A 25,233-nucleotide genomic window follows, 5' to 3' on the forward strand; every position below is an offset into this window, starting at 1 on the left:
AAATGCATATTTACAGCATGTCAGGTCGAAACAAGGTCTGATAAGGATGCCTGCAGCACTGTTAATTTGTGATACATGAGCACTAGGGTTTGTGAGTGGCAGACTGTGTACTAGAGGGGAGAAGCACCTCAGAAAAGAGTAGTTTGTGTACAAGACCACAAAGTAGCAAACACTGTGGATTGCAGGAAGCCTGTTTGCATTTACAGTGAGGTAAGATGGCTTTCTGTTGGTCATGTAAGACTCATGTGGCTGCATATTTAATTTTATAAAGTTTATATCTGCTAATGTTTCATAGAGGCCAGACATTGGTTTTTGGAACCCTTGATAACATCATGGTAATAACAGTATAATTTTTTGAATGACCTAATTCCTCCCCATTGTTGGTGATGTATTCACCTATGTCCCTCTATCAGTTTATGCATGCTCCTTCATGCAGCTGGTAAAGGTGACATTCAACAAGTTCAGTTGTCATACCCATGACATTCCTGCACAGGCCAGTGCCCTGTTGACATCATCCCTGCCCTCTGGCAGCTTTCATGTCTGGAATAGTGGCCTGAGATGGCTGGGGTGCACCCCATTTCTTCCAGGAAGGACACACATTCTCCCAGCCTGTGGTCATCAAGCACCTATGTGCTCATCAATCTTGAGTCATTTGGGCCATAGCCAGGACTTTGCCTTCTGCTCTACTAACACAGCTATTTGCTGACAAGTTTTTCAGTGAATGTCATTGCCTGAAAGGAAACAAACCTGCACTTGGTGGAACTGCACCTTTTCCTGAAATATGCTGACCCTTGAATTAGCTATAAGTAAATGGGGGTGCAAAGTGTCTTTTCCTACATGTAGGGTTTGGAAAGCTTCCCCCTGTGTAAAACACTATATCAGTGATGGCGAATCAATGACCCCACCTAAGTACGATGTTCAGTCATAGCCTTACCTCAGGCTATGTGCCTACGGAATGGTGCACAGCGATGGTTATTCCACTCCACAAAGGGGGTGCCACCACAGACCCCGGAAACTACTGTCCCATTAGCCTGACAAGCCTGGTCTGCAAGGCCATGGAACATATCATCTTTGAGCTTATAAACAAAGACATAGGTAACTTCCAAACCCTGGACCTCACTCAGTTTGGGTTTGTAAAATGTAGATCATGTATACTAAACCTGATTGACTTCTTTGAAGAAGTCACCAGAGCTGTAGATGAGGGCAAGGTAGTGTACACAGCCTATCTCGACCTCACCAAGGCTTTTGATAGCATCCCTCACTCTGGAATTATAAATAAACTCACTAAACTGGGCATAAATCCCTATGTCACTAGATGGGTGGCTAACTGGCTCTATGACAGAACCCACACAGTAAATGTAGTCGACTCCAAGTCTGACTTCAGACCAGTGATGAGTGGAGTACCACAGGGTTTGGTCCTGGGTCCTCTCCTGTTCGGCATCTACATCTCTGAAGTGCAGGCCAACACAGAAGGTCTTTGGCTAACAAAGTACACAGATGACTGCATACTGGGAGCCATAATAGAATCACCTAATGATGTAGACAGTCTACAAAGGGGCCTCACAGATACAGATGCTTGGTGCAAAGTCATGGCCTTAAGCTCAATGCCAAGAAGTGCATTGTCATCCCCATTGGGAAAAACTCACTACCCATGAACTACCACATAGGCATAGCTCATTAAACACTGAAAGTGTGATAAGACACCTCGGGACACAGGTGGACGGTAGTGTCTCCTTTGATAACCACATCACCACAGTAGTCAGGAAATCCTTCTACGTGGCAAACCTCATTACAAAAGTGTTCTCCTCTAGAAAAAAGGAGGTCATTGTTCCTCTCTACTCATCCCTCATCAGACCCATTATAGAGTACAATGCCTCATTTGGCATGTATCTCACAAGACACCTACAACAATTGGAAAGGCCACAGAAATACCTCACTAAGAGGATTACTGGCCCCAAACAGATGCCATACGCGGACCATCTCAAAAAACTCCAACTCTGCTCCATTGCATATCACCTACTCAGAGGTGATCTCTGCCTAACATTCAAAGCTATGTCAAACCCAGAGCTGTTGGACATGCTACACTTAAAGAAATCCCAATCTCTCCAAACCACACACTCCAGGGATCGAAACCTTGTCACCACAATAAACATAACATGCTGGAGGGATAGATTTCTGTCTCAGAGACTTCCCATACTCTGGAACAATCTACCCAATCATGTCAGGCAAAGCTCCTCATTGGCCCTCTTTAAGCAAAATCTTGATGACTGGATGGGAAATAGAAAATTCACCCCGGGGATCACTTCTGTGGCACTGCTCGACAGGGGCACAGGAAAATAATTTTCTTGGGTGGCGAAAGCCAGGGAACCTTTATGGCTAGGCTTATATAAGCCCCAGGGCTGATAGCCTAGTACCTACCTATGAACCTATGAACCTATGACATGTGTATCAAAGGTGACACACCAGCATTCATCAACACAAGTTACCAAAGAAACTGAACAAACAAAAATACGAGAAATATGTGACCCTGCAATTATTTATTAAAACTCAGCAACAAAAAAGTCATTAATTGATGTTAATCAAATCAAATGCAATGTGTTCCATATTTTTTCAGTTCAATTCAAAATTACTATTAAAAGTAGGGTAATTTTTTGGTGCACTATTTTAAGCCCAATAATCAGTGAGCATATCATTTTCTCTATTGTAAGTCACTGATTTTTCTTTTACTTTTATAATACATAGCAGCATACATGATTGGACTGTATTTTTTAAATAAATGAATATGTAAGGCATTGTTTCTCTTTTGTCTGGGGGGGGGTGACATGCCAGCAGAATCAAGATAGGCATTTTCTGAAATTTTGACATGCCGAGCCCAAAAGGTTCACCATCACTGCACTATATTATGTTTTTTTTCCTTAATTATGTTCAGTTTTATTCATGGAAACATCATTCACTGAACACACGTCTCATTCAATCACACTACAACAAACTTGGAGATCCTAGATGAAGGCACATGACTGAACTGAGCTGTAGTATGAACTTAAGAAATCATATTAGTCCAATAACACAGACACTTTAAAATTAACACAATATTTCTCTACTTTGTCTTATAAGTTAATTAAGGTGTTGCTTTATGTTTCTCATTGTTGGGCAGTAAAAGCAGCAGCCAGGGTATAATCAGTTTAACCATTCCTCGAAAGAAAGACAAAAGAAAAAGACGGTGGAATGTTGGAGTATGAAAAACTGAAGACTCCATATTCTAAAAAATTCTTTGATCAGTACTGGAGAGTGGCTGCTTTCTGAGACTATGATTGCAGATCATGTTTATGTGGCCACCTTTAGTATCAGTCTGGAAGACTAGTTAGCATATCTAGAGTCAGTGGAACTATAGTGTGACTGCAACTGTATTAAAGACGCTAAGAAGTAAATAGCATATTGTGTTAAGTGACAATGTGGGGAGTGGCAATGCGCAGAAAGGGTGCAAATCAGAGACACGTAACTCGATCATGTTCATGGGAAAATCATTATTCATCACAGACAGCTAACAGCATAATGATATGTAAATGAGTCAACATGCAAATCGGAGCCATTGCATATGCAAATGATGAAATCAAAACATGGTAACATGATTCAGAAATATATAAAATTAGCACAATGAGAGGTGGTGATCAGTTGTCTTAACACCATCATTTTTCAGTGTACAAATACATTGCTTATTTTAGCTGGCCAGACTGTGTCAGTTTATATCTTGGGAGTCAGTGTTTGTGATATTGCATGTCACTGCCCTTTAATTTGCAGAAGATCCGGGCAGTGGCTGACATACTATCACCTCCCTGACCAGGACGTTATCAACCACTCCTGTGCGGACAGAGGCATTACAAGAGAGATTGTAGATGTGTCGTCCTAACATGGAATCAACAGGGATATGTGGTCTGCTTATCCTTGTGGACATGAAGGTTTTTGCTGCAGTGACTGACCTTGCTATAGGGACCTTTCAGCATCTGACAGATGACATGTTAGGAGTTTTAAAGTTACTGGCCTCAGAAATCCTATGCCTTGAAGTTATGTTGCAGCATGTGGAGGAACATATATGATTTCCATAGACAGCAGATTACAGACTCTCCAATATACAGACATCCTATAACATAGCCTATTGTAATGAGATCCTCATGGCCACAGACTACACCCACATTACTGTCAAGGTCCCACAGGTTCCGCATGGCACTGCAATGTCAGGACTTGTGGTATATTGTCCTGGGATTGGCATAGCAGATAAGGTGTGTATGCATAGATGCCACTATAACATCTGCTATGGTTTTACAGCAGAATTATGACATGTATGACCCCATGAAGGGAATGGGTAGGTATTATTTGTGGTAAAGCTATAGAGAAGTGTGGACTGGCATTGAACTGCTGGACACTGATTTCTTGCCTGGTGGGATGAGCCCATTATTGAAGCTAGAAGAGCTTCAGCCATGACCAATGGAAAGTCCATGACCAGGGACAGAGTTGGCCATGGACAGTGGGTACACAGCAGCCATCTCTGGAATGGTGTGTAGGATCCATATAAGCCTGGAACATGATCCTGTACTGCACATCCATCTCCTAGCATTACCAAGGAGGCCAGTTCCCTGCCAGGACATAGACACACCAATGGATGACAGCTGGATCACCAATGCTGTCACCATGGATATCTACTCCAGCTCCTTATTGAAAAATTCCCTGTAGGCCTTTCAGTAATTGCAGGTCTTCAGGAAGGCCATGCTGCACACTTTGAATCTCTGACATGGTCTGATTAGCACAGTAACATAGCTAGGGTAAGGTGAGCAGGACAACAACCCTGAGTGCAAAGTGTTGAGAGGCATGATCAGCCAATCCTGATCACACTTTAATGTGATACCAGCTTTTAAAGCTGGTATTGCATTTGCAGTCAAATCTGAGTGCTGTAGCACTTTGTGTGTAGTCTAACTGTAGCAACTGCTTGTTACACTGTAGCAAACAGTTTGCTACAGTTTAAAGGTAAAACTAAATCTTGACCACTGTAGTGCACTGTGCAGGCAGGGTATAAACTGCAGCAGCACTTTACTACATTCGTAGTAAGCAGTTTGCTACAGTTTTAAAATAATTTTTTCTTAAACTAAAACATGAGTGCTGTAGAGCTCTGTGCAGGCAGGGTATAAACTGTACCAACTATTTGCTACATTTGTAGCAAGTAGTTTCCTACAGTTTAAAAGTTTTTTTTTTAATACCAAAACATGTGTTCTGAAATGCTCCATGTAGGTAGGTATAAACTGTAGCAACTGCTTGCTACATTTGTAGCAAACAGTTTACTACAGTTTAAATGAAGAAATGCTTTTTTTTTTAAATATGTTAAAGGAGGGTAAGGGCAGGGCACAGAAATGGTTCCTGAATGGCTGAGGCTGGATGGAGGAGGGACGTGTCATGCATCTGGCATCCTGGTTGGTATGTCCGTTTTTTTTCTGGGGGGATGCGTAGATCTAACTGTAATAAGCTGATTACTTAGGCTTATTACAATGAACGTTTTTTTTTTTCTCTTCATTTGAAGAGCTAAGGGGGTAGGGAGCTGGTTCATGGTGGAGGGAACTAACTGAACCAGCTACATGTCTGGATTAGTGGCCATCTCTGTCTGGATCACTGACCTGCATATCTGCTGCCAAGGGTTATGCTCAAGTCATGGAATGTGCTGGAGTTATTCTGGCAGCAGCAATCTATGCGATTCTCCACTATGCTGTGTGAGTGTACCTCAAAGACAGTGTGGTCTTCTCATGCCATCTGTGGTAGTGCTGATAGTATATAATAAGTTGGATATGAAGAGCCTTGTCAAACACAGGTGATGCTGGTAGTTCATCCTGGTGCTTTGCAGTCATCTTAGCTATGAATGATGTGAATGTGCCCACTACAGTCAGCAGACTGTGCCATGTGCATACAGCCATCATCATTAGCCTCCAGAGACTGCTGACATCAGATATGTGTTGACTTGTGTTGCAGCCTCTGCCAGTGGCATCTGTAAGTTAATGCAGGTAATATACCTGTGGCAATGCTAATACATATTTGTAACTCCCACCACTACCATGTGACACACAGACTGCTACATACCAATCCTATACAAGGCCTATGTGCTCATACATACTTTGAGGTGAAGGCTGTCTCTCTTGCACTCTTAATTTCCCTGGATGAAATAACTGCATATGTATTTGTCCAAGAGAAGCATACGTTGGTGCAAGTCAATGTCCTACAGTGCTGGCATGTTGTACTACTCACATGGGGCATAACCAACAATCCCTTTAGCAGTCATTACCATCCCAGCTCCCACATCCAAGCCATTACTAGGTATGAGAGGGTATTTCAGTTTTACCTCTCAGGGATACCAGGAATTCCTCCATCTTTGTCAGACTCCTTTGTGCTGGTGGTCCACCTCCAGTGGTCAACATGGCTCTTGGAAATTTCCTGACCCTTGGCCTTGGCATGCAGTAATGTAGCAGAGCTCCTGTGATGCAGCATCTGCATTGTCTTACTATGGTTGCCCATTGTATTGGCGTCAGTGCTACTCCTACTCCTAGAAGACCTTTTCTGATTTACCTTTCTCAAGGATGTGCCTGCCATGTGTTCATAGGGCCAGGAATAACACCTCTGTCTTCTGTGTGGTCAACTTCTCCAGCCTTTTTTCTGTCCCATGCTAATAAATGTATAAATGTATTTTACACGTATGTAGATTTTACATTATCCCTTTAATCCAAAGCTAAGTAACATAGCTGCACAATTTAAACTTCTTAAATGCAATTAAAACAATAAAGAAATAATTTCTAAAAGTGTAGCAGAGATGCACAGGGTGGTAGAACATTGCCAGTTTCAAGGCAGACTGATTACTGCACTGAGAGACAGGCTGGTACATAAGAAATTTATGTCTATATCAGATATAACTCTATATGAAGGATTTCCAGTCAAAGACACCATGGGATTAGTATAAGTGATACCATGACGATGGAAAAAGAAATATAGGACCTTCCTTATACCTTCTTAAACTTAAACCAGATGAGCTGCCAGGTGTTTTCCATAGGAATTCACAGCTAGCTCATTTTCTAAATGAACACCAACAGTTTATTTCTCTTGAGTAGAGACCTCCTTTGTTTATATATGTGTGACTGAAGAACTGATATATAATGCTATATAATGTTGTATAACATTTCTGGAGCACACGGGGCAGCTAGATTGATTCAAAAGTAATTTGATGGAAGACTTAGACTGGAAAAGTGGCACAATTTATTTGTGAGGATTGCGAAGCCTGACAGCCTAGTCAAATAGAATTTTATAAATAATTCTGTCATCTGTAAATATTAATGTAAGTCACAGGCTTGTTGTCTTAAATGTCAAAAGACTGCTGTTAGATGTGGAACTGCAAAAAAATTAACAACAGTACATTCTGCTGGCAGAAAGCTGACCAAGTAAAGCATGTTGTGACCCTTTGATCTAAACACAGTGCCAAAATGTCTAAATGAAGACATTCTTTCTATTGTTTTAACCAAGAGTTAAATTGCTAGATTTAAACATGCAAATGTATTTTTATTGCTCTACTTCCTGACCAGCTGCAAGATAACAAAAGGAGATGTTAAGACTGTAAATGTATTTTCTGTTAGCCTGGGAACCCAGGGAAGTGTGAAGAATGATGTAATGTGAACCAGGAATGTGATTTTAAAAACAGAGAGAATCAGAGAGCATTAAGTATTTTTGTCTTGACCATCCAACTCATCAGCACTCTGTCTTTTTCTGTGATGTCAGAACTGTACAACTGAATTATTTTAAGTATTTCTCTGTGATCTCTGAACTCTTGACTAGCACTGTGTAGTAAAAAGTATTGTCTTGTGTTTTTAATTATTTATTATTAAATATTTTTAAACCCTTCTAACTGTGGCTGTTTTGTGTAGAGATAATTTAAGCTCTAGAGTACATTGCATATATGTAGTGATCCTGTACCAAGTCACTCTAATAAGCCTTGACTGTTTAGTCACACGTACCAGTTGGATAATAATACTGTGCAGTAATAATTGGACACCCTTTTAAGGTCCTTTGAGTAGCTGATAAATATTAGTGGGTGGTGGCAGCTGATACTACTGCATAGTCTGGGAAAAAGGGGCAGAGCTGGAGAACCTGTGCCAGCCTTCCCCAGGAGTGTCTGTGTGGTTGTATAAACTCTTCTCAAAGTGTGTGTGTGTGTGTGTGTGTGTGTGTGTGTGTGTGTGTGTGTGTGTGTGTGTGTGTGTGTGTGTGTGTGTGTGTGTGTGTGTGAGCTACTTGAGCAGGGACACAAAGCACTGGTTGGACAGAGAGGGTGCTGGAGGTTTTAGCTTGCTCACTAAGCTGAGATCTGGACCCTATAGCTGTGCCAGTGGGGAGTCTTACTGGTGACCTGGAGAGCAAGGGAGCAACCATCCCCAGACTGACTGTGATCTCTGTGTGCCCTTAAGGTAAATTGGACTTTACTGTGTGTATCTGTTATCCTTTCCACCTATATGAGATGCCCCTCACTGGTGTTAGTGGTGAGGATTGAGGCTCCTTGATTGCTGGGCCAGGGCACAGGCATCACATATGAATTGTTTGGCAGTGGTGGGATATCCACACCACATATTAATTGGTTGGCAAATACTAACTGGCTTGTAGTGGTGTGGGTAGAGTGAATTCCTGTAGCTTGTGTACAGTGAGCTTTGAAGGTGTTTTGTACTCTAAATCAGCCATGCAGTGAATACTTAGAGTTCAGATCACAATTGTTTTATTTCTTTTGTTAGCTTAGTTAGTCAGGGTGAGCAGACAGCATGTCAGCAGAGGAGTATGGAAAGCTGACAAGGAGCCAGCTGGCGGAGATGTGCCAGGCTAGGGGATTGGTGCATGGAAACCTGACTAAGGCAGACCTGATTGTAGCCATGGTTACAGCTGCATCAGAAAACAGCAACCAGACAAATAATAAGACTTGCAGTGGAGATATAATACCCTCGGAGAATGGACAGGTCAACCTTTCTGCAGAGGACTTAAAAATCCATCTGGAGCTAAAGAGACTTGAGTTGGAGGCCAGGAGTTTGGAGATAGAAACCGAGGAAAAGGAGCGGCAGAGGAGGCATGAGAGAGAAATGCTGACTCTTCACCAGAGTCATGGAGGTAATGGGGAAGGGAGTAACTGGACCCCAGAAGCACAAAAGGTCAGTAAATTTCTTCCATAGTTTAAAGAGGGGGGATAATTTTGATAGTTTCATTCATATGTTTGAGAGGGTATGCAAACAGTATAGTGTTGACCAAAGGCTCTGGGTATGGTTCCTGATCCCCTTACTCCATGGTAAAGCTGTAACTGTTTTGTCAAAAATGTCTGACGTTGCATGTTTTGATTATACTGCTGTTAAAACTCACTTGTTAGAATTGTTTAAGCTAACATCTGAAACGTATAGGAAAAAGTTTTGTGAGCATAGACGCATAGCAGATGAAAGTGTGTGTGTGAATATGTTGCTGAACTGAGCACATATTTCTGTAGGTGGGTGAGTGGATGTCAGGTCACTACTTTTGAAGAGTTGGCAGACCTTTTGGTGAGGGAACAAGCCCTTAGCACTTTGCCTGAGGACATGAGGATCTGGTTAGCTGATAGATAATGTGCTACTTTAGATAAGTTGGGGAAGAAGGGAGACCTATACCTGGCAAGCAGGGCAGCCCTGCACAGGAAAGGGACCCCCAGTACTGCTCATGGGTCTAAAGGAACACATGGTGGGCAGCACAGACTGCCCCAACAGAATCTGCCAGTAGCAGGGGAAGGCACTAGTCCAGGTACACATCCAGGAGCTAGGGTTAAATGTTTTGAAAGCAACCAGTGGGGCCATGTGGCATACAGGTGTCCATGGAGGCAAGGAGGGGAACAAAAGGTGAGGGAGCCAGTAAATAGGAAAGACAAAATGCCAATAGTAGGTTGTCTTGGGACAACAAGAGTACTGAACTACCATCCTGCAAATGTCCTGATAGGGAAGGATTTGGATGAGGCAGCACCATGTGTTTGTGCAGTTACACGGAGTCAGGCTAGGAGACAAGCATGTGGGTCTGGTAGCCTGGGGGAGACCCAGACAGACTGCATACTTGCAGCCAGGACGGGTGAGGTGGTTACTTCAGGGTGGCAGCTACCCTGTAGCAGTGAGACTGAAGGTGAGCCACAGCTTTTTGGTGGTACTGATGATCCCTTGGATAGAGTGACTGCAAAGGTAGAGGTGAGTAGTACTCAGGCTGAAAGTGAGGCACCACTGTCAGAGTATGCCAGACTTACTGTAGAAGGGGAGCTGGGAAGGGTTACAAGGAGAGAGGTGAGACAGGCTCAGCTCTCAGACCCTGCATTGCAAGGCCTGAGGCAGGTAGCTAGGGAGGCATCTGATTCTCAAGGAAAGGGGGAATCTGTATACTAGGACAACAGGTTACTATACAGAGACTGGACCCCTGAAGGAGGGCTAGAAGGTGAGAGAGTACAGCAATTGGTAGTGCCTAGAGCCTAACGCCTGGTGCTTCTAGCCATAGCCCAGGATATTCCCTTTGCAGGTCATATGGGCATAAAACATACAAAGAGGCATATTATGCAGAACTTCTATTGGCCTGGAATTCCCAGAGATGTAACAGGGTACTGGAGGACCTGTAAATAGTGCCCAAAGGTAGGCAAGACAGGAGACAAGGTGAGAGCTCCTCTGATGCCTTTGCCTGTGATTGAGGAGCAATTTCAGAGGGTAGCTATGGATATTGTGGGTCTCCTGAGTACCCCAAGTTCTACAGGGAAAAAGTATATGCTAGTGGTAGTGGATTATGTTACATGATACCCCCAGGCAGTGACTTTGTCTTGCATTGAGGCAGAAAAGGTGGCAAATGCTTTGTTAGAGATTTTCAGCAGACTAGACTTCCCAAAAGAAATACTGACTGACAGAGGTGCCAATTTCATGTCAGACCTGCTGGCTTGTCAGTGGAAGTCCTATAGGGTGAAGCACATGAAGACCACTCCCTAGCATCCCCAGACTAATGGTCTTGTTGAGAGGTTAAACTCTACAATCAAGTCCATGCTACGGGCATTTGCAGATCAGTTTAAGAGGGAGTGGGACAAATATTTGCCCCATCTGTTGTTTGCTTACAAAGAGGTTCCCCAGGAATCCACAGGTTTTTCACCCTTTGAGTTGCTGTATGGGCATAGGATTAGGGGACCTCTGGAGTTAATTCGAGATGAGTGGGAAGTTGAGTATGAGTCTCACAAGGAGTCTGTTGTAGCATACATCCTAACCCTCAGGACAACGCTCAGGGAACTTATGGGCTTGGCCCAGGAGAACCTGGTGGAAGTCTAACAACAGAAAAAGCTGTGGCATGACAGGAATGCTCGAGCTAGAGAGTATGCTGTGGGGCAGCAGGTAATGGTTCTCAATTTTGTCAGACTCAACAAACTGCAAGCAGCTTGAGAGGGACCCTACAAGGTGGTAAGAAAAGTAAGTGATGTTAATTACATGGTGGAACTGCTAGGCAGCAGGCAGGGGCACAAATTGTACCATGTTAACATGATGAAACCTTACCATGATAGGAAGGCCCTTGTGCTGAGCATTTGCATTGGATTGCTGGAGTCTGAGGGGGATCTGGGGACTGATCTCCTCAGTGAGGCTCAGGCTGACACCTCAATGGGAGGGGTAACAATGTTCCAGCAGCTATCTCCTACCCAGGTTCGAGAAATCTGAGAAGTGTTACAGGAATTTGGGGAAATGTTCACTGGGAAACCAGGGTGCACCCACCTGGGGCAGCACCAGGTGGATACAGGACCCCAAATGCCTATTAGGCAGACCCCTTATAGAGTGTCTGAGAGAGTCAAACTGACTTTGAGGGAGGAGGTACAGAAGATGTTGGAACTAGGGCTGATCCCTAGGCCTCCCCAGTGGTGCTGGTGCCAAACAAGGATGGCAGCACCAGGTTCTGTGTGGACTACAAGAAATTAAATAGTCACACAGAGTCAGATGCTTACCCCATGCCTAGGACAGATGAGGCCCTAGAGCAGGTGGGTGGGGCTAAGTATCGTACCACCACTGATCTTATCAAGTGCCCTTGACTCCCAGTGCTAGAGAGAAATCAGCCTTTGTGACTCCTTTTGACTTGTATGAGTTCACAAATATGCCCTTTGGGATGAAGAATGCCCCAGCGACTTTCCAGAGGCTGGTAGATCATATCGTAGCAGGAGCAGGAGGGTTTGCCCTTGCATACCTAGATGATATTGCCATCTACAGCCATTCTTGGCCAGAGCACCTTCAGCATGTCAGGGAGGTGCTGGTTAGACTACAGAGGGCAGGGTTGACCATTAAGCTGAGCAAATATCAGGTGGGTATGACAGAGATCTCCTACCTAGGACATAGAGTGGGGAGTGGTAAGATAAGACTAGAACATGCCAAAGTGGAAGCCATTCAGGCATGGCCTGCACATGTTACTAAAAAGCAGGTGAGGGCATTTTAAGGGACAGCAGGGCACTACCGAAAGTTCGTCCCCAGTTATAGTACCATAGCTGAACCTCTCACAGTCCTGACAAGGAAGAACAGGCCAGATAAGGTAGTGTGGACCCCAGCATTTGAGCAGGCATTCCAAAAGCTTAAAGAAGCTTTGAGAGGACCCCCTGTGTTAGCCAGTCCAGATTACAGCAAATAATCTGGTGTGCAGGTGAATGCTTTGAACCATGGGGTGGGGGCTATACTTAGCCAGATTTCTTCAGAGGGAGAAGAGCACCCAGTTGTTTATCTCAGTCATATGCTCCAACCCAGGGAGAAATGCTATGCAGCTGTAGAAAAGGAATGTCTAGCCATAGTGTGGGCACTGCAGAAACTTCAGCCTTATCTGTATGGAAGGAAATTCACTGTTATGACATATCACAACCCCCTAACATGGTTAAACAGAGCCAGACAGCAAAATGCCAAGGGGTTGCAAGCATATGATACGTTCATGCAGCACCGCAGTGGGATTAGCAATGCCAGTGCAGATGGGGTCTCAAGACAGGGATTGGGGTAAGGTATAGACCTAACCCTCTCAAGCAGCGTTTCTCATGGGTCACTTGAAAAACTAGCTTGAGTTCTCTGGGGGGATGTTAAGGCTGGTAGCCTAGCCAAGTAGAATTCTATAGATAATTCTGTCATCTGTAAATATTAATGTAAGCCACAGGCTTGTTGTCTTAAATGTGAAAAGACTGCTGTTAGATGTGGAACTGCAAAAAATGTAACAACAGTGCACTCTGCTGGCAGAAAGCTGACCAAGTGAAGCATGTTGTGACCCTTTGATCTAAACACGGTGCCAAACTGTCTAAATGAAGACATTCTTTCTATTGTTTTAACCAAGAGTTAAATTGCTAGATTTAAACAAGCAAATGTATTTTTATTGCTCTGCTTCCTGACCAGCTGCAAGATAACAAAAGGAGATGTTAAGAATGTAAATGTAGTTTTTGTTAGCCTGGGAACCCAGGGAAGTGTGAAGAGGGATGTAATGTGAACCAGGAATGTGATTTTAAAAACAGAGAGAATCAGAGAGCATTATGCATTTTTGTCTTGACCATCCAACTCTTCAGCACTCTGTCTTGCTCTATATGTAAGTTTATCTTAGACTTGTGCTTTCTCTTAGAAATAGCTAGAAAATAGAAAGATTAGACTAAGTGTTTTTCTATGATGTCAGAACTGTACTACTGAATTATTTTAATTATTTCTCTGTGATCTCTGAACTCTTGACTAGCACTGTGTAGTAAAAAGTATTGTCTTGTGTTTTTTAATTATTTATTATTAAATATTTTTAAACCCTTTTAACTGTGGTTGTTTTGTGTAGAGATAATTTAAGCTCTAGAGTACATTGCATATATGTAGTGATCCTGTACCAAGTCACTCTAATAAGCCTTGACTGTTTAGTCACACTTACCAGTTGGATAATAATATTGTGCAGTAATAATTGGACACCCTTTTAAGGGCCTTTGAGTAGCTGATAAATACTAGTGGGTGGTGGCAGCTGATACTACTGTATAGTCTGGGAAAAAGGGGCACTGCTGGAGGACCTGTGCCAGCCTTCCCCAGGAGTGTCTGCGTGGTTGTATAAACTCTTCTCAAAGTATGTGTGTTTGTGTGTGTGTGTGTGTCAGCTACTTGGGCAGGGACACGAAGCACTGGTTGGACAGAAAGGGTGCTGGAGGTTTTAGCTTTCCCACTAGGCTGAAATCTGGACCCTATAGCTGTGCCAGTGTGGAGTCTTATTGGGGACCTGGAGAGCAATGGAGCGACCAGCCCCGGACTGACTGTGATCTCTGTGTGCTTTTAAGGGAAATTGCATTTACTGTGTGTATCTGTTAGCCTTTCCTCCTATATGAGATGCCCCTCACTGGTGTTAGTGGTGAGGACTGAGGCTCCTTGACTGCTTGACCAGGGCACGGGCATCACAAGGATTAAGAAATTCTGTTTAAGTACTCGGCATATCGACTTAAAAACATACAAAAAAACTACAGCTAGGGGCCTCAGAATTACACAGCGTTAACAATATACAAATGAAGAGTTGCCACCCTAAACAGTTTTCTCAGAACACTTTACATAATTGTACTGGTTTCTAAAGTGCTTTGCCAAATATTACAAACATCAGTACATGCAATGACCAAGACTGATCTGATAGTGGCTCTGTCGGGTGTATAAAACAGCCATGACATAAAAAATAAATTCAAAAACATGACTTAAAAAGATTTCTCAATGTATGACTAATCATACTACCAGTCTCTTATAGACAGATGTTCTTTCTACCAACCATAGCAGAATCCATGTCTACATCATTCATCACAGAAATATAGATGGCTACTCCATCAACCATAGAAGGAAGGATGACCACCCCATCAGCCATATAAGAAGGATAAGTGCACCATCAGCTGTAAACATATGGATAACTCAGACTTCAGCTATATGCTAACTGGAATCATCACGGAAGAATCCTTAACTAGGATGACTATGCATGTGTTGCCAAATGGGTGATGACCACAGTGAATGACCACATAAGGCTTTTAAAATGTATAACAAATATCCCAAATGTTTCCATTGTCTGAAACATTGCTGTGCCTGTTCCTTAAAACCATCAGCCAGTACTACTGACTTTACCTCCTCCTGAGTAAGGACTTTATTTTACCATTTGCTTTGTCAGATAGACCTGGACAGGACACTAACAACTCAAGAATACTACCCTAAGCACCTAATACTATACAAAAAGTCTGTACGAACTGGCAGATGGAAAGGTTCAGAAAGTTTTATACGGTAGTAAGGAAAAAGGGAAGAATATACCGGACTCAAAAGCATATTAATGCTATTTTACAGTGATATTTCATGCCTTTAACATTGGGTGTTGACTTATTTCGGCATCAGGGACAATATCCAGAACTGCAGATAATTTCTTTTTTTTTCATTTTAAAACTAAAACTATTTTCACCTCAGATCACTTTTGGGATAATTATTTATTTAGAATAAATAATGTAAAATTAAAGTAATTACCTTGCAGTATTTAACAATGACTGGAACTCCAACCATAAGTAACATGTCATGTTACATGTGAGCATGGATTTTTGACCTGGTCGATGGGGATATTAGAAACTATCATAAAGCTTTCACACTGGTTCAGTGATTTGCAAAGGAGGAGGTCATGCAAAATGCACCAGTAGCACCCTTGAAGAACCTTCATTAATAACAGAGAAATAAAACTCGAACTATGGTCCAGGAGGCCTTGGTTCATTTAGCTCCTCGGGCATCTGAGGTGCTGAAAAGGAGGGATTGGTGGGCCCATCACAGGGGGCATTCACTGATGACACTCCCTTAGGGGAGGCATGGTCCAATGAGGGCAGTAGACCTTGGACTGAAAAAAAAAATCAATGAACATGGAAGAGGTGGCAAAAAAGAGTAGGTAGGGCATAACAAAAAAAAAAAAAAAAAATCCTCCTGAACTGACTGTGGATGGCCAAGATCCCAAGATGCCCCTGCCGATTCCATAACTGACCCCAGCAGATACAGAGTAATGGGGTTAAGCAATAGCTGGTAGATCTGGCATGGATATGGGGCAGCGGGTAGCAGTGCTGTCAGAAATATATGGGGGGGGGGTGGCTTAAACATTTAGAAAAAAAGCTTTAATTAAATTTATAACAATTTTATATAGCATATTATACGTGCACATTACTGAGGATTTTGATCAGTAATTGTGCTTTCAGTACAAAGTTTAGATTTCTGTTTGCATGTCTACAAAGTCGAATGCTTGTTGTGGTCAAACACTATGAATGCAGTGACATAATATAAACTTTTGCTTAAAAAGAATAACATCTGGTACTATATGGAAATTATATTCCTTCACTTATAACATACTTCTCAAGTGTAAGGTATATCTCATTACAGGGAATGTACCTCTCTTGAGGTCTTAAAAAGTTCATGTTCCTCAAAGTTCCACATCAAAAGCGTCTGTTATACATTCCATGTTAGTAATTTTTTAAACTGATATCCATAGTAGATAGAACTGAATCTTATTAATATAAATTCATTAAAATAACTATTCTAAAAGTAAAATATCACATTTAACCATCTCATGAGCTTCCTTGTTGACATTGTTAGTAAGCTGTTGGTAAGTGTTCCACATTTTGCCCATTTGTTCCACATTATGAGAGGCAGTGTTCCTCATTTTGGAGTTGGAAGGTTGAGAGTTATGGTGTATAATTCTTTTGAGCAGTACCTGGCCTGACATTGAAGAAAATTTTCCTATGAACATTCTCTGCATGTATTACTTAGAAAGAAATATAATATCTATAACTTCAGCTTAATACTTCATCACTTGTGTTTTGTATGTGAGAAAAATACAGCTTAAACTGTGGCATGATGCAGATATAATACTGATAGAAAGACATGTGCACACAAAAAGGGTGTGGTCAGCAACTATACATATCCACTTAACGCATGCATTAGTCATACCTAAGATGACTCACAGGGGAACATTAGAATTTTTTGACATATTCATGTGATATAAAATATGTTTATCTAATGACAGATGTATTTATTTTTGCTGAAGAAATATGGAATAATGGGTTTTACATGACAAATTGTTTCAACTGTGACTGTACACTGCTTAAAGGCCATGATTTGTTTTCAGTTATGGTATTAAGTAGCATTCTTTCAGGGCAGAACACTTAACATTACTGTACAATTTATAATGGTATCATTGTATGTTACATCATTGGATTACCTCTTTTGCTGTAGGCTGTATTGCAGGGACTGTTTTTGAAAATGACAAGCTTACAGGCCTCTCACAGCCACAAACTTTGTTTTATGCATTCATGGCTGTTTTTTATTCCTTTGTAGTGAATGAAGGGGCTCATAGTGTTTATTTGAATAAAATGCTCTTTTGTGAGTATAATAATATGTCTTCATGGCAGGAGGTATACATTAAATACTAGGATTGTCATTGCCACCCTTTCACGTACATGTACGTAAAGAGATGTGATACAATATTACATCATTAAAAATTCCATATTTAACTCTCATGTCATGTAAATGAAACAATGTTTGTCTCTTGAAATGCCTCATTGTGTCTTCTGCAGGCAACAGAGGGATTCAAAATTCCATAAGTAACATACTTTCCTTACCATGATCAGAAGCGAGATAGAACAACCCATTTGATTACCATGTAAAAAATGCCAAAGTGACCCCTCAAATGTATCAATAATCATATGACCTTATGTTACATTTGATTACCTTCACCAGCATCACTTGTACAACATAACCACTCTCAGTTCCACATGTACATAACCACTCTCCCTTCCACACTGTGTGCTCCTTATATCCAGGTGATTGTTGACAACTAACAGAAATGCTACAATTGCCATTTGATTATAAACTATTGGCTTCATACGGAAGACCACAGTGTGACTGCCCTTAACTTCTAGAGGTGCATTATAAACCTTCATCTATTATGATATCTAAGACCTTACTAATCAATAAATGTTATACATTGTTGTGGCAGAGCTCAGATATCAGTGCTCATAGTAAAACATCTCATTACCAAAAGCAAACAAATTATATATATATATATATATATATATATATATATATATATATATATAGTTCCCCTTCACAAGATTGAATGGATGGAAGCTCGAAATTCATAATCTCAAGACCAGAATCTTGAACTTCCATTCACTCGAAATTGTGAATGGGAGCCTTAGGTTTAAAAAAATAAAAAGTTGACTTACCTTATTGCAGGGGGCCAGGTCCCCTGTATCCTAGCAGTTTAAATGTGAATGTTCCGTGACCTTACTATAGCAGAGGAATGGAAAATCTTCCGTTTTGCGCTTACGCGTATAGCACGGAATGGGAGATTTCCCTTTCCTTCACTATAGTGCGATCTTGGAGTAGGTATATTTAAGTAGAGGGTATGTGGGGGGTGCAGGGGGGTGAAGCCCCCCCTGCAAAAACATTTGAAAGGTGTTAATTTTTTTTTGTCCCTTTCATATGTTCGAGTTTCTCTAAATTTGAGATTCTGGTTTCGAGTTTATGAGTTTCGAGTTTAGAGAAATTCGATCAAATGAAGAGGAACCATATATATATATATATATATATATATATATATATATATATATATATATACAATTATTTTAAGTAGGGATGATTGCAATGATTATGAAAAGATATCCATGCAGTGATGCCCATACTAAGTAAAAATAAAAGAGATAAATTGATGGGTTTGGGCTGTAAATAATGTTAAATTCACAAATGTGCAGTGCCATCAACTGTGGTATAAGTATCATCCTAGATATGTAAATTATGTACAAGAAAGGCATCATTATCTGCTTCAGTCTAATGGAAAGAAAATTGTGTATATTCATAGTGGTGGACACATGATCAACTTTAGCAATATAAGTACTGTTATATTAAATGTAGTACTTGAATACTTATGTCCACCTTGTTTCTTTTAGCCAAGAATTATTAGAACCATCTGATGTTCAGTTAAAGTCAGAGAAGTAGTGTGATTCTTAAAGGTATTTAATACTATAATGCTATATACATCATGTGGTAAATAGTTGTATCTCTCTGTAGAGGACAGCAGATGACTGTGCTTTTTGTTTATTTTGCTGATTTGGCGTCTATGTGTACAGCATGGTCACTGGAGGCTGCCACACTCAGGAGAAGAAGGTCCTACCTGATCCATGATTTCAGAGAGTCAGTTGCTGCTGTCCGAGGAGTCATGAGATTGGGAAGATTCCATGAGAGGAGCCCTATGGGAACAGTTGTGGTGGGGGCTCCTAGTGAGATGCCAATTGTTCCAACAGGGAAACACATTCAGGGGTCAGGGAATCAATAACTTGGGCACTATCTCCTGGTATCCATTCTACTCCATTAGATCCTGCAGGGAATCACCAGGGCATGTGTACTTGTCCCTTTTGGCGAACATGTATTAGGTTGATACTTGTGACCCATATGTGATAGCCAGAGGTCTGCTTGGTCATTTGCAGCACCCAGTATTCTGATGAAAGCAGCAGCTGTTATCGAACCTATCCCTACTTAGCATGAGCAGGCTGCGCAGGAGAGATATGTAGATAATACAAACATCCTAAGTTAGCCTCTGACAGTATCAGTACTTTATGCACAACTGATCCTTACAAACTTGGCTTATACAAAATACTTATGAATGGCAACATATTTGCTATGCAAGAATTACTGCCTTTGGAACTAATAATGTTCACCTGCACAGTTTGTTTCAGTGCATGAAAACAACATATGTTTACAGGATTATAATTAATGTACAACTTTGTAAAGTTTAATGCAATTAAACATCACATACATCATTGTTATGAACAGCATCACTAGTTAAATATATAAACTTTAGTCACTGACAAACATCTAACTGCAAATAATAAACAGTACTATTAGAAAGTCCAGATCATATTAGGCATATACATCTTATATTGACCACACTGGTCTGGCACATGGATATTCATGCTGCGCATGAATGTGCTTGTTACTGTTCTGAAGCTCACATTTATTAAAACAGCTTTATTTATATATATTTTTAAATGCATATGCCATGCTGGTCATTGTGGGTTTATATGTCAAAAGTGTTAAATCAATAGTTTGCTACATACTCGTGCAATTATATCAACAGTGTAATTTGTTTAGCGTTGACCTCTATTTAGGTACATGTCTTTATGTATTATATCTTTGACAGCTTTGTCTATGCAGATGTTACTGTTTCTCACTGCACACTGACATAAATTGACATTTGTTTAGTTTATGTGTGTATTTGTTCACACTGTTGCCCACACACAGAAATAGTGTAGAATAACATTACATAACATATGGAGTCATAGAAACACATATGTGATATGCTCTTGTCGGAATGTGACTGTACAAAATTATGAGAAATACACATGCTGAAACAGTGTTAGACACAGAGCACATAATAAACAACATAATTATCCTGTGGAGCAAATGACTTCTGAAGTCTAAATCATTGCTGTTTTGCTTCATGACATCATCACTTATCAAATGATACAGTATTTTATTGTATTACTTGCGTATATAAATATATACATCTGCAATCATACCATGAAAATTGCTATCCCTGTACTTAACACCATGACTGACTGTCATAACTAATATGGGAGGAAGGACACAAAAGACTGTAAAAATGAGGGTACACTGACTGAAAACTTTGCTTCAATCTTTGTTAGGAAAAGCAAAGAATGAACGTCATTCAGGAAGGAAAGTAGGCCAAAGTGAGGAGACCAGTGTCTCGACAACATCCTGACAGAGAGAAAGACAGCTGATTTCTTATACACCTGTCCCATGATTACAGGAAGGACTGAGGGGGAAGGTGTCATGGAAGTAGATTGCAAGGACTAACTACTCCATGGATTTACAAAAATTCTTTATAAAAATGGTTGTAGACTCGGGGGAGGGGGGGGGTACCAAAAAGGGTAGTGGAGATTTCATAGAGGCACTGGAAGAGGATATGGGGTAGGTGTTTAAGGAGTGAAGGGGAAGACAAGGATGGAAGAGAAGTAGAAAGCTGAATGCACTTCATAGGAAGGCTGGACAGGTTTATTGCTTCCTTTTGCTATCAAACAAATGTAATGTAAGATAATTTAAAGTGGCACTGAAGATATATTTTGCAGAAGCTTGACTTTACTGCATGTCTTCAGAAAGCACTGCTTTTTTTAATTTATTGATGTCTGAGAACTATTACATGTCATTATTGTTGGATTGATATATCTGAGCCATGTGATGATGTTGTCATTCTTCTAATCCTTAGGGTCTTTTTGTTAATTTATTGCAAATTGCATAAACAAAAGATCCATCGCAGAGTGTCTTCAACACTAGACATTATCACAGACATGTTTGTGACATATCAGTATATGTCTTACTTTTCCTGCACTTGTGAGTTATATATCCAACAGCATGCCTATCAGTAGATGAGTGTAATGCTTCCTCATTGATTCTGTCATGGTTTGGAGTAGGTCATTGAGTTGTATCATACTGATGTAACAACAAAATGTCATGTGGTCACAGTAGCTTGAGGATTTCAGTGCAGATCATTTGTTTCTGTCAATGTCCAGCTAAAAGCATGTGGGAAGTATGCATATAAATGGATGCTCCATTATGTCAACTCATGCATTGTTACAGGCCTGGATGTGACTTCAAAACATGAAATTTACATTATAGGTTACATATTCTTGACAATACAGAAGATGCAGTCAAACAATGAAAATTTGGGAATGTCCTCTTCTGGACTATTTCATACATTAAAAAAATATATATTATTATTTATTTATTATTGTCATTTGTTCACTGGGAATGTCTGACTGGGTAAGGTATCCATTTTCAGCAGCGATCTGGGGAGAAAATCTCCAAAGTTAGATTATGACATAAGAATATAAGTTACAAAACCAAGTTGTAGTATAACATGAGTAAAAGCAGTATATTATATTACAATAATATATAAGCTGATATGTTGAAGAAAATAAACATATAAACAGATTAGTGACATTCAAATAAACATTGGCAGTGATTAACAGAAGGAGAAAAGAGAGGAGACCAGTTTTGGAAATACAGGCAGAATATATAGATAGGAGTGGGAAGAGTGAAGTAGAAGGCGTGACAGGGAAGATGGTAGTGCTGCAAATAAAAATATGAAAAGAAAGAAGAGTGATGTGATAAGTTAATGGTGTAAATGACACCATTACATTTGGGGTGCAAACTTGTAAGGGGTGAAAAATTCAAAGTAAGTCATAATAGATAAGAGAGCAAAAAGGGAGGAAAATATATGGATGCTATGTATTCTGCAAGAAGCTGGAGATTAATGGGGAGGGTGATTAAGCAAGTTTATATGGCAGTAGAAGATGGATTTGAGAAAAAGGAGTGAGGATGGATTATTTGCTGTGCCGTGAGATTTTATTCTAAGCTATACATGTTTAAGTGAGTAAAAGTCAGCTATATGTGTATTTGTCAATATTACCATGGCATGAATTATTTGTGTAGCTATGGGTGGCTAACATAGTTATATTAAGCTGATGTGATTATAAATTGTTTGATCTTTCTGCAGTATACAAATTCTTTAAGTTAGAATGTTAGCTTATAGTGAGACTGTGTGGATCGTTAATATATTATCGGATGTTAGGTGCATTTCAGAAGAAGCAGCCTTGGATGGAGCAGTGGAGCTGATTACTTGTAATATAGCACTGTCTTTGTGGTAACCACATAACTTATGATGTTTGACAAAGTTACCCTACTGGTGGATGAAGACTGAACTCTTGATCTTCATTTGCCTGAGTTTAACTCACCAATGTTCGGAGCTCCTCCATAAAAAAATCACTGTCAGTGAGTTGTACCTGTAATGATGCCCTTTCTGGGGCAATTTCTCCCTTCTTCAAGTTGGGGCAACTATGGAGTTGATATAGGTTCATGGGGTATGAGGGTACAGGGGTCTTCTCCTTTACACAAAACACTTAAAAAGGGTGTCTTCAGATTGTTTTTCCAGAAAATGCAGTTCAGCGATAGCAATCCTTAGTGCATTTGCTTTTGTCTACTCATAGTGGAAGCATTTGACATATTATAAAATATAGACAGACTACTTGTGAAACCCATATACGCAGCACATATGTCTACAGTCTGTGATATGTCTATGAGCATTGTACATGCAGTGATTTATGAGGCTGTGAATTCTACAATAATCATAAGATCCCATGTTGGTACGATGATGGTTAATGCTAACATTTATGACAGTACCATACGGAAAAGCAAATCACAGGATCGTGCGCCTGCATTTGTGGAGAAGTACACCATCATATAAAAAGGGTTCTTCACTGTATAATCAAGAATCGTGATGCTTCAAAAGGCTATAATGCCATTACTTGTTGATGGATATTATGCTGTTATTGTAAACAGTCCTGAATAGTATTTGTGAGATAATAAATAACAACCATAGTATTTTAGAAGTGTGGGTAACCTGTTTGTTTTTCTTTTTTTCTTGGGTGGGGTGGAAGTACTGATCGCAGACGAGTTATGCCTGGCAATAGTACTATGTGACTGAAACTACTTTGTGAAAAATCATAGGTTACTGGTTTTTAGATTGTAGAAGAATGTGCTTTAAGGTTTGGCATATGATGATGATACATATTATAGTCCCCTGGCTCATTGGATAACAAAAACAATATTTATTAATATATATCAGTACTTTATACTGTTTTGAACAATATTGTTGAATTAATGAAAAAAGGCTAGATGGTTTCTCAATGCAAAGTGCCAATGTGCTTTTTTTTTGGAGTGTGTCTTAAAAATCAATTGCTGGTATTGATATTGGCAACTGTAAGAAATTTAAAAGCAGCTAATGTTAAAAAAAGTCATACTGCTGAGTAATACTTTGTAGCAGATTATGTGGTTTGTTTACTTGATGCTATAAAGTACAGCTGTGGAAGCTGCATTTACACATAATAGAAGATGTTCGAATTCTTTACTGCCGCAGTATGGGTTGTTTCCTACCTAAGAAACAACAACCGCCCTACTTAAAAAAGCTTCAGGACATTCTTGCCCTTAAAATGAAAGAAGAGTGTAACAATCCTGAAAAAAAAACACATAGTAACAATACAATATATAAAGTAAAAACAAACAGAACTCTACTTTATATCAAAACTACAACTATATACAAGAGTAGGGTAACGGAGAGTCGGTGTGGCTAGTTCAGTAGTGAGGAATTTAAACATTTAATATTATGGGTAAGTCCAACTTACACAACCGTGCTATGTCCATAGGTTAAATGAGCTGAAATCTAAAGCCTATCCATCCTGGGAGGAAGATGGATATGGATTTAGGTGCCCCTGATGAATGGTCCAAGCAAAGTTTGACCTGGAACTAGAAAATGAATCCAGTTTGTAATGCTTTCTAAATGTAATGCAGAGGACTATGCAGCTAGAATGCTACTAGAATCTACCCCTTTCCACTGTTCCATCAGGGAAGACAAGGCTGTAGTGGAATGTGCATTGCTACCTGGAATGGCTTTGCCATGCTGAGAATAACATAAACAATAGCTGATGACAACCACCTGGAAAATGTCTGTTTAGACATAGTGTCCCTTTTTGCCCCTTGATGAGAAATAAATAGCCAATCAGCTTTTCTAAAGGGCTTAGTTCTGTTAAGGTAGTGTCTGAGCTGTCTATGCACATCCAGAGTATGCAGAATCTGTTCTCCCTGGTATTTAGGTTCTGAGTAGACAAATGGGAGACTGACAGCTTGATTCAAAGTAAACCCTGAAACTAATCTGGGCATGAATGAGGGGGTTGTTTTTAAAGCTACATTATACCTATGAAAAATCAGATGGGGCTCACCCTCCAAGAGAGCTTGCAACTCAGATGCTCTTCTTACAGAAGGCAGAGTAATGATGTGTATAGTTTTCCAAATCAAGAAGCTTAAATCAGCTTGATGGTCAGGTTCAAAAGGAGGCATTGTAAATGTCTCCAGCACATACCTGAGATCTTTGCTTTGTTACTTAACCATAACAATAACTGTTTAAATTACTCACTGCTGAAGGAGCACCTGTTTACAAGGAGTTCTGAGGTGTAAAACTCATTTCAGAAACTGACAACAAAACAGAGAAGAAAATGATCTATTGGCAGACAATATGCACTGGCTGCAAGATGAACTTTCTAGAGGAATTAGCAAG

This window comes from Protopterus annectens, chromosome 7.part0, assembly GCF_019279795.1.
Source record: "Protopterus annectens isolate FY-2018-M chromosome 7.part0, PAN1.0, whole genome shotgun sequence".
NCBI classification, from domain to species: Eukaryota; Metazoa; Chordata; order Ceratodontiformes; family Protopteridae; genus Protopterus; species Protopterus annectens.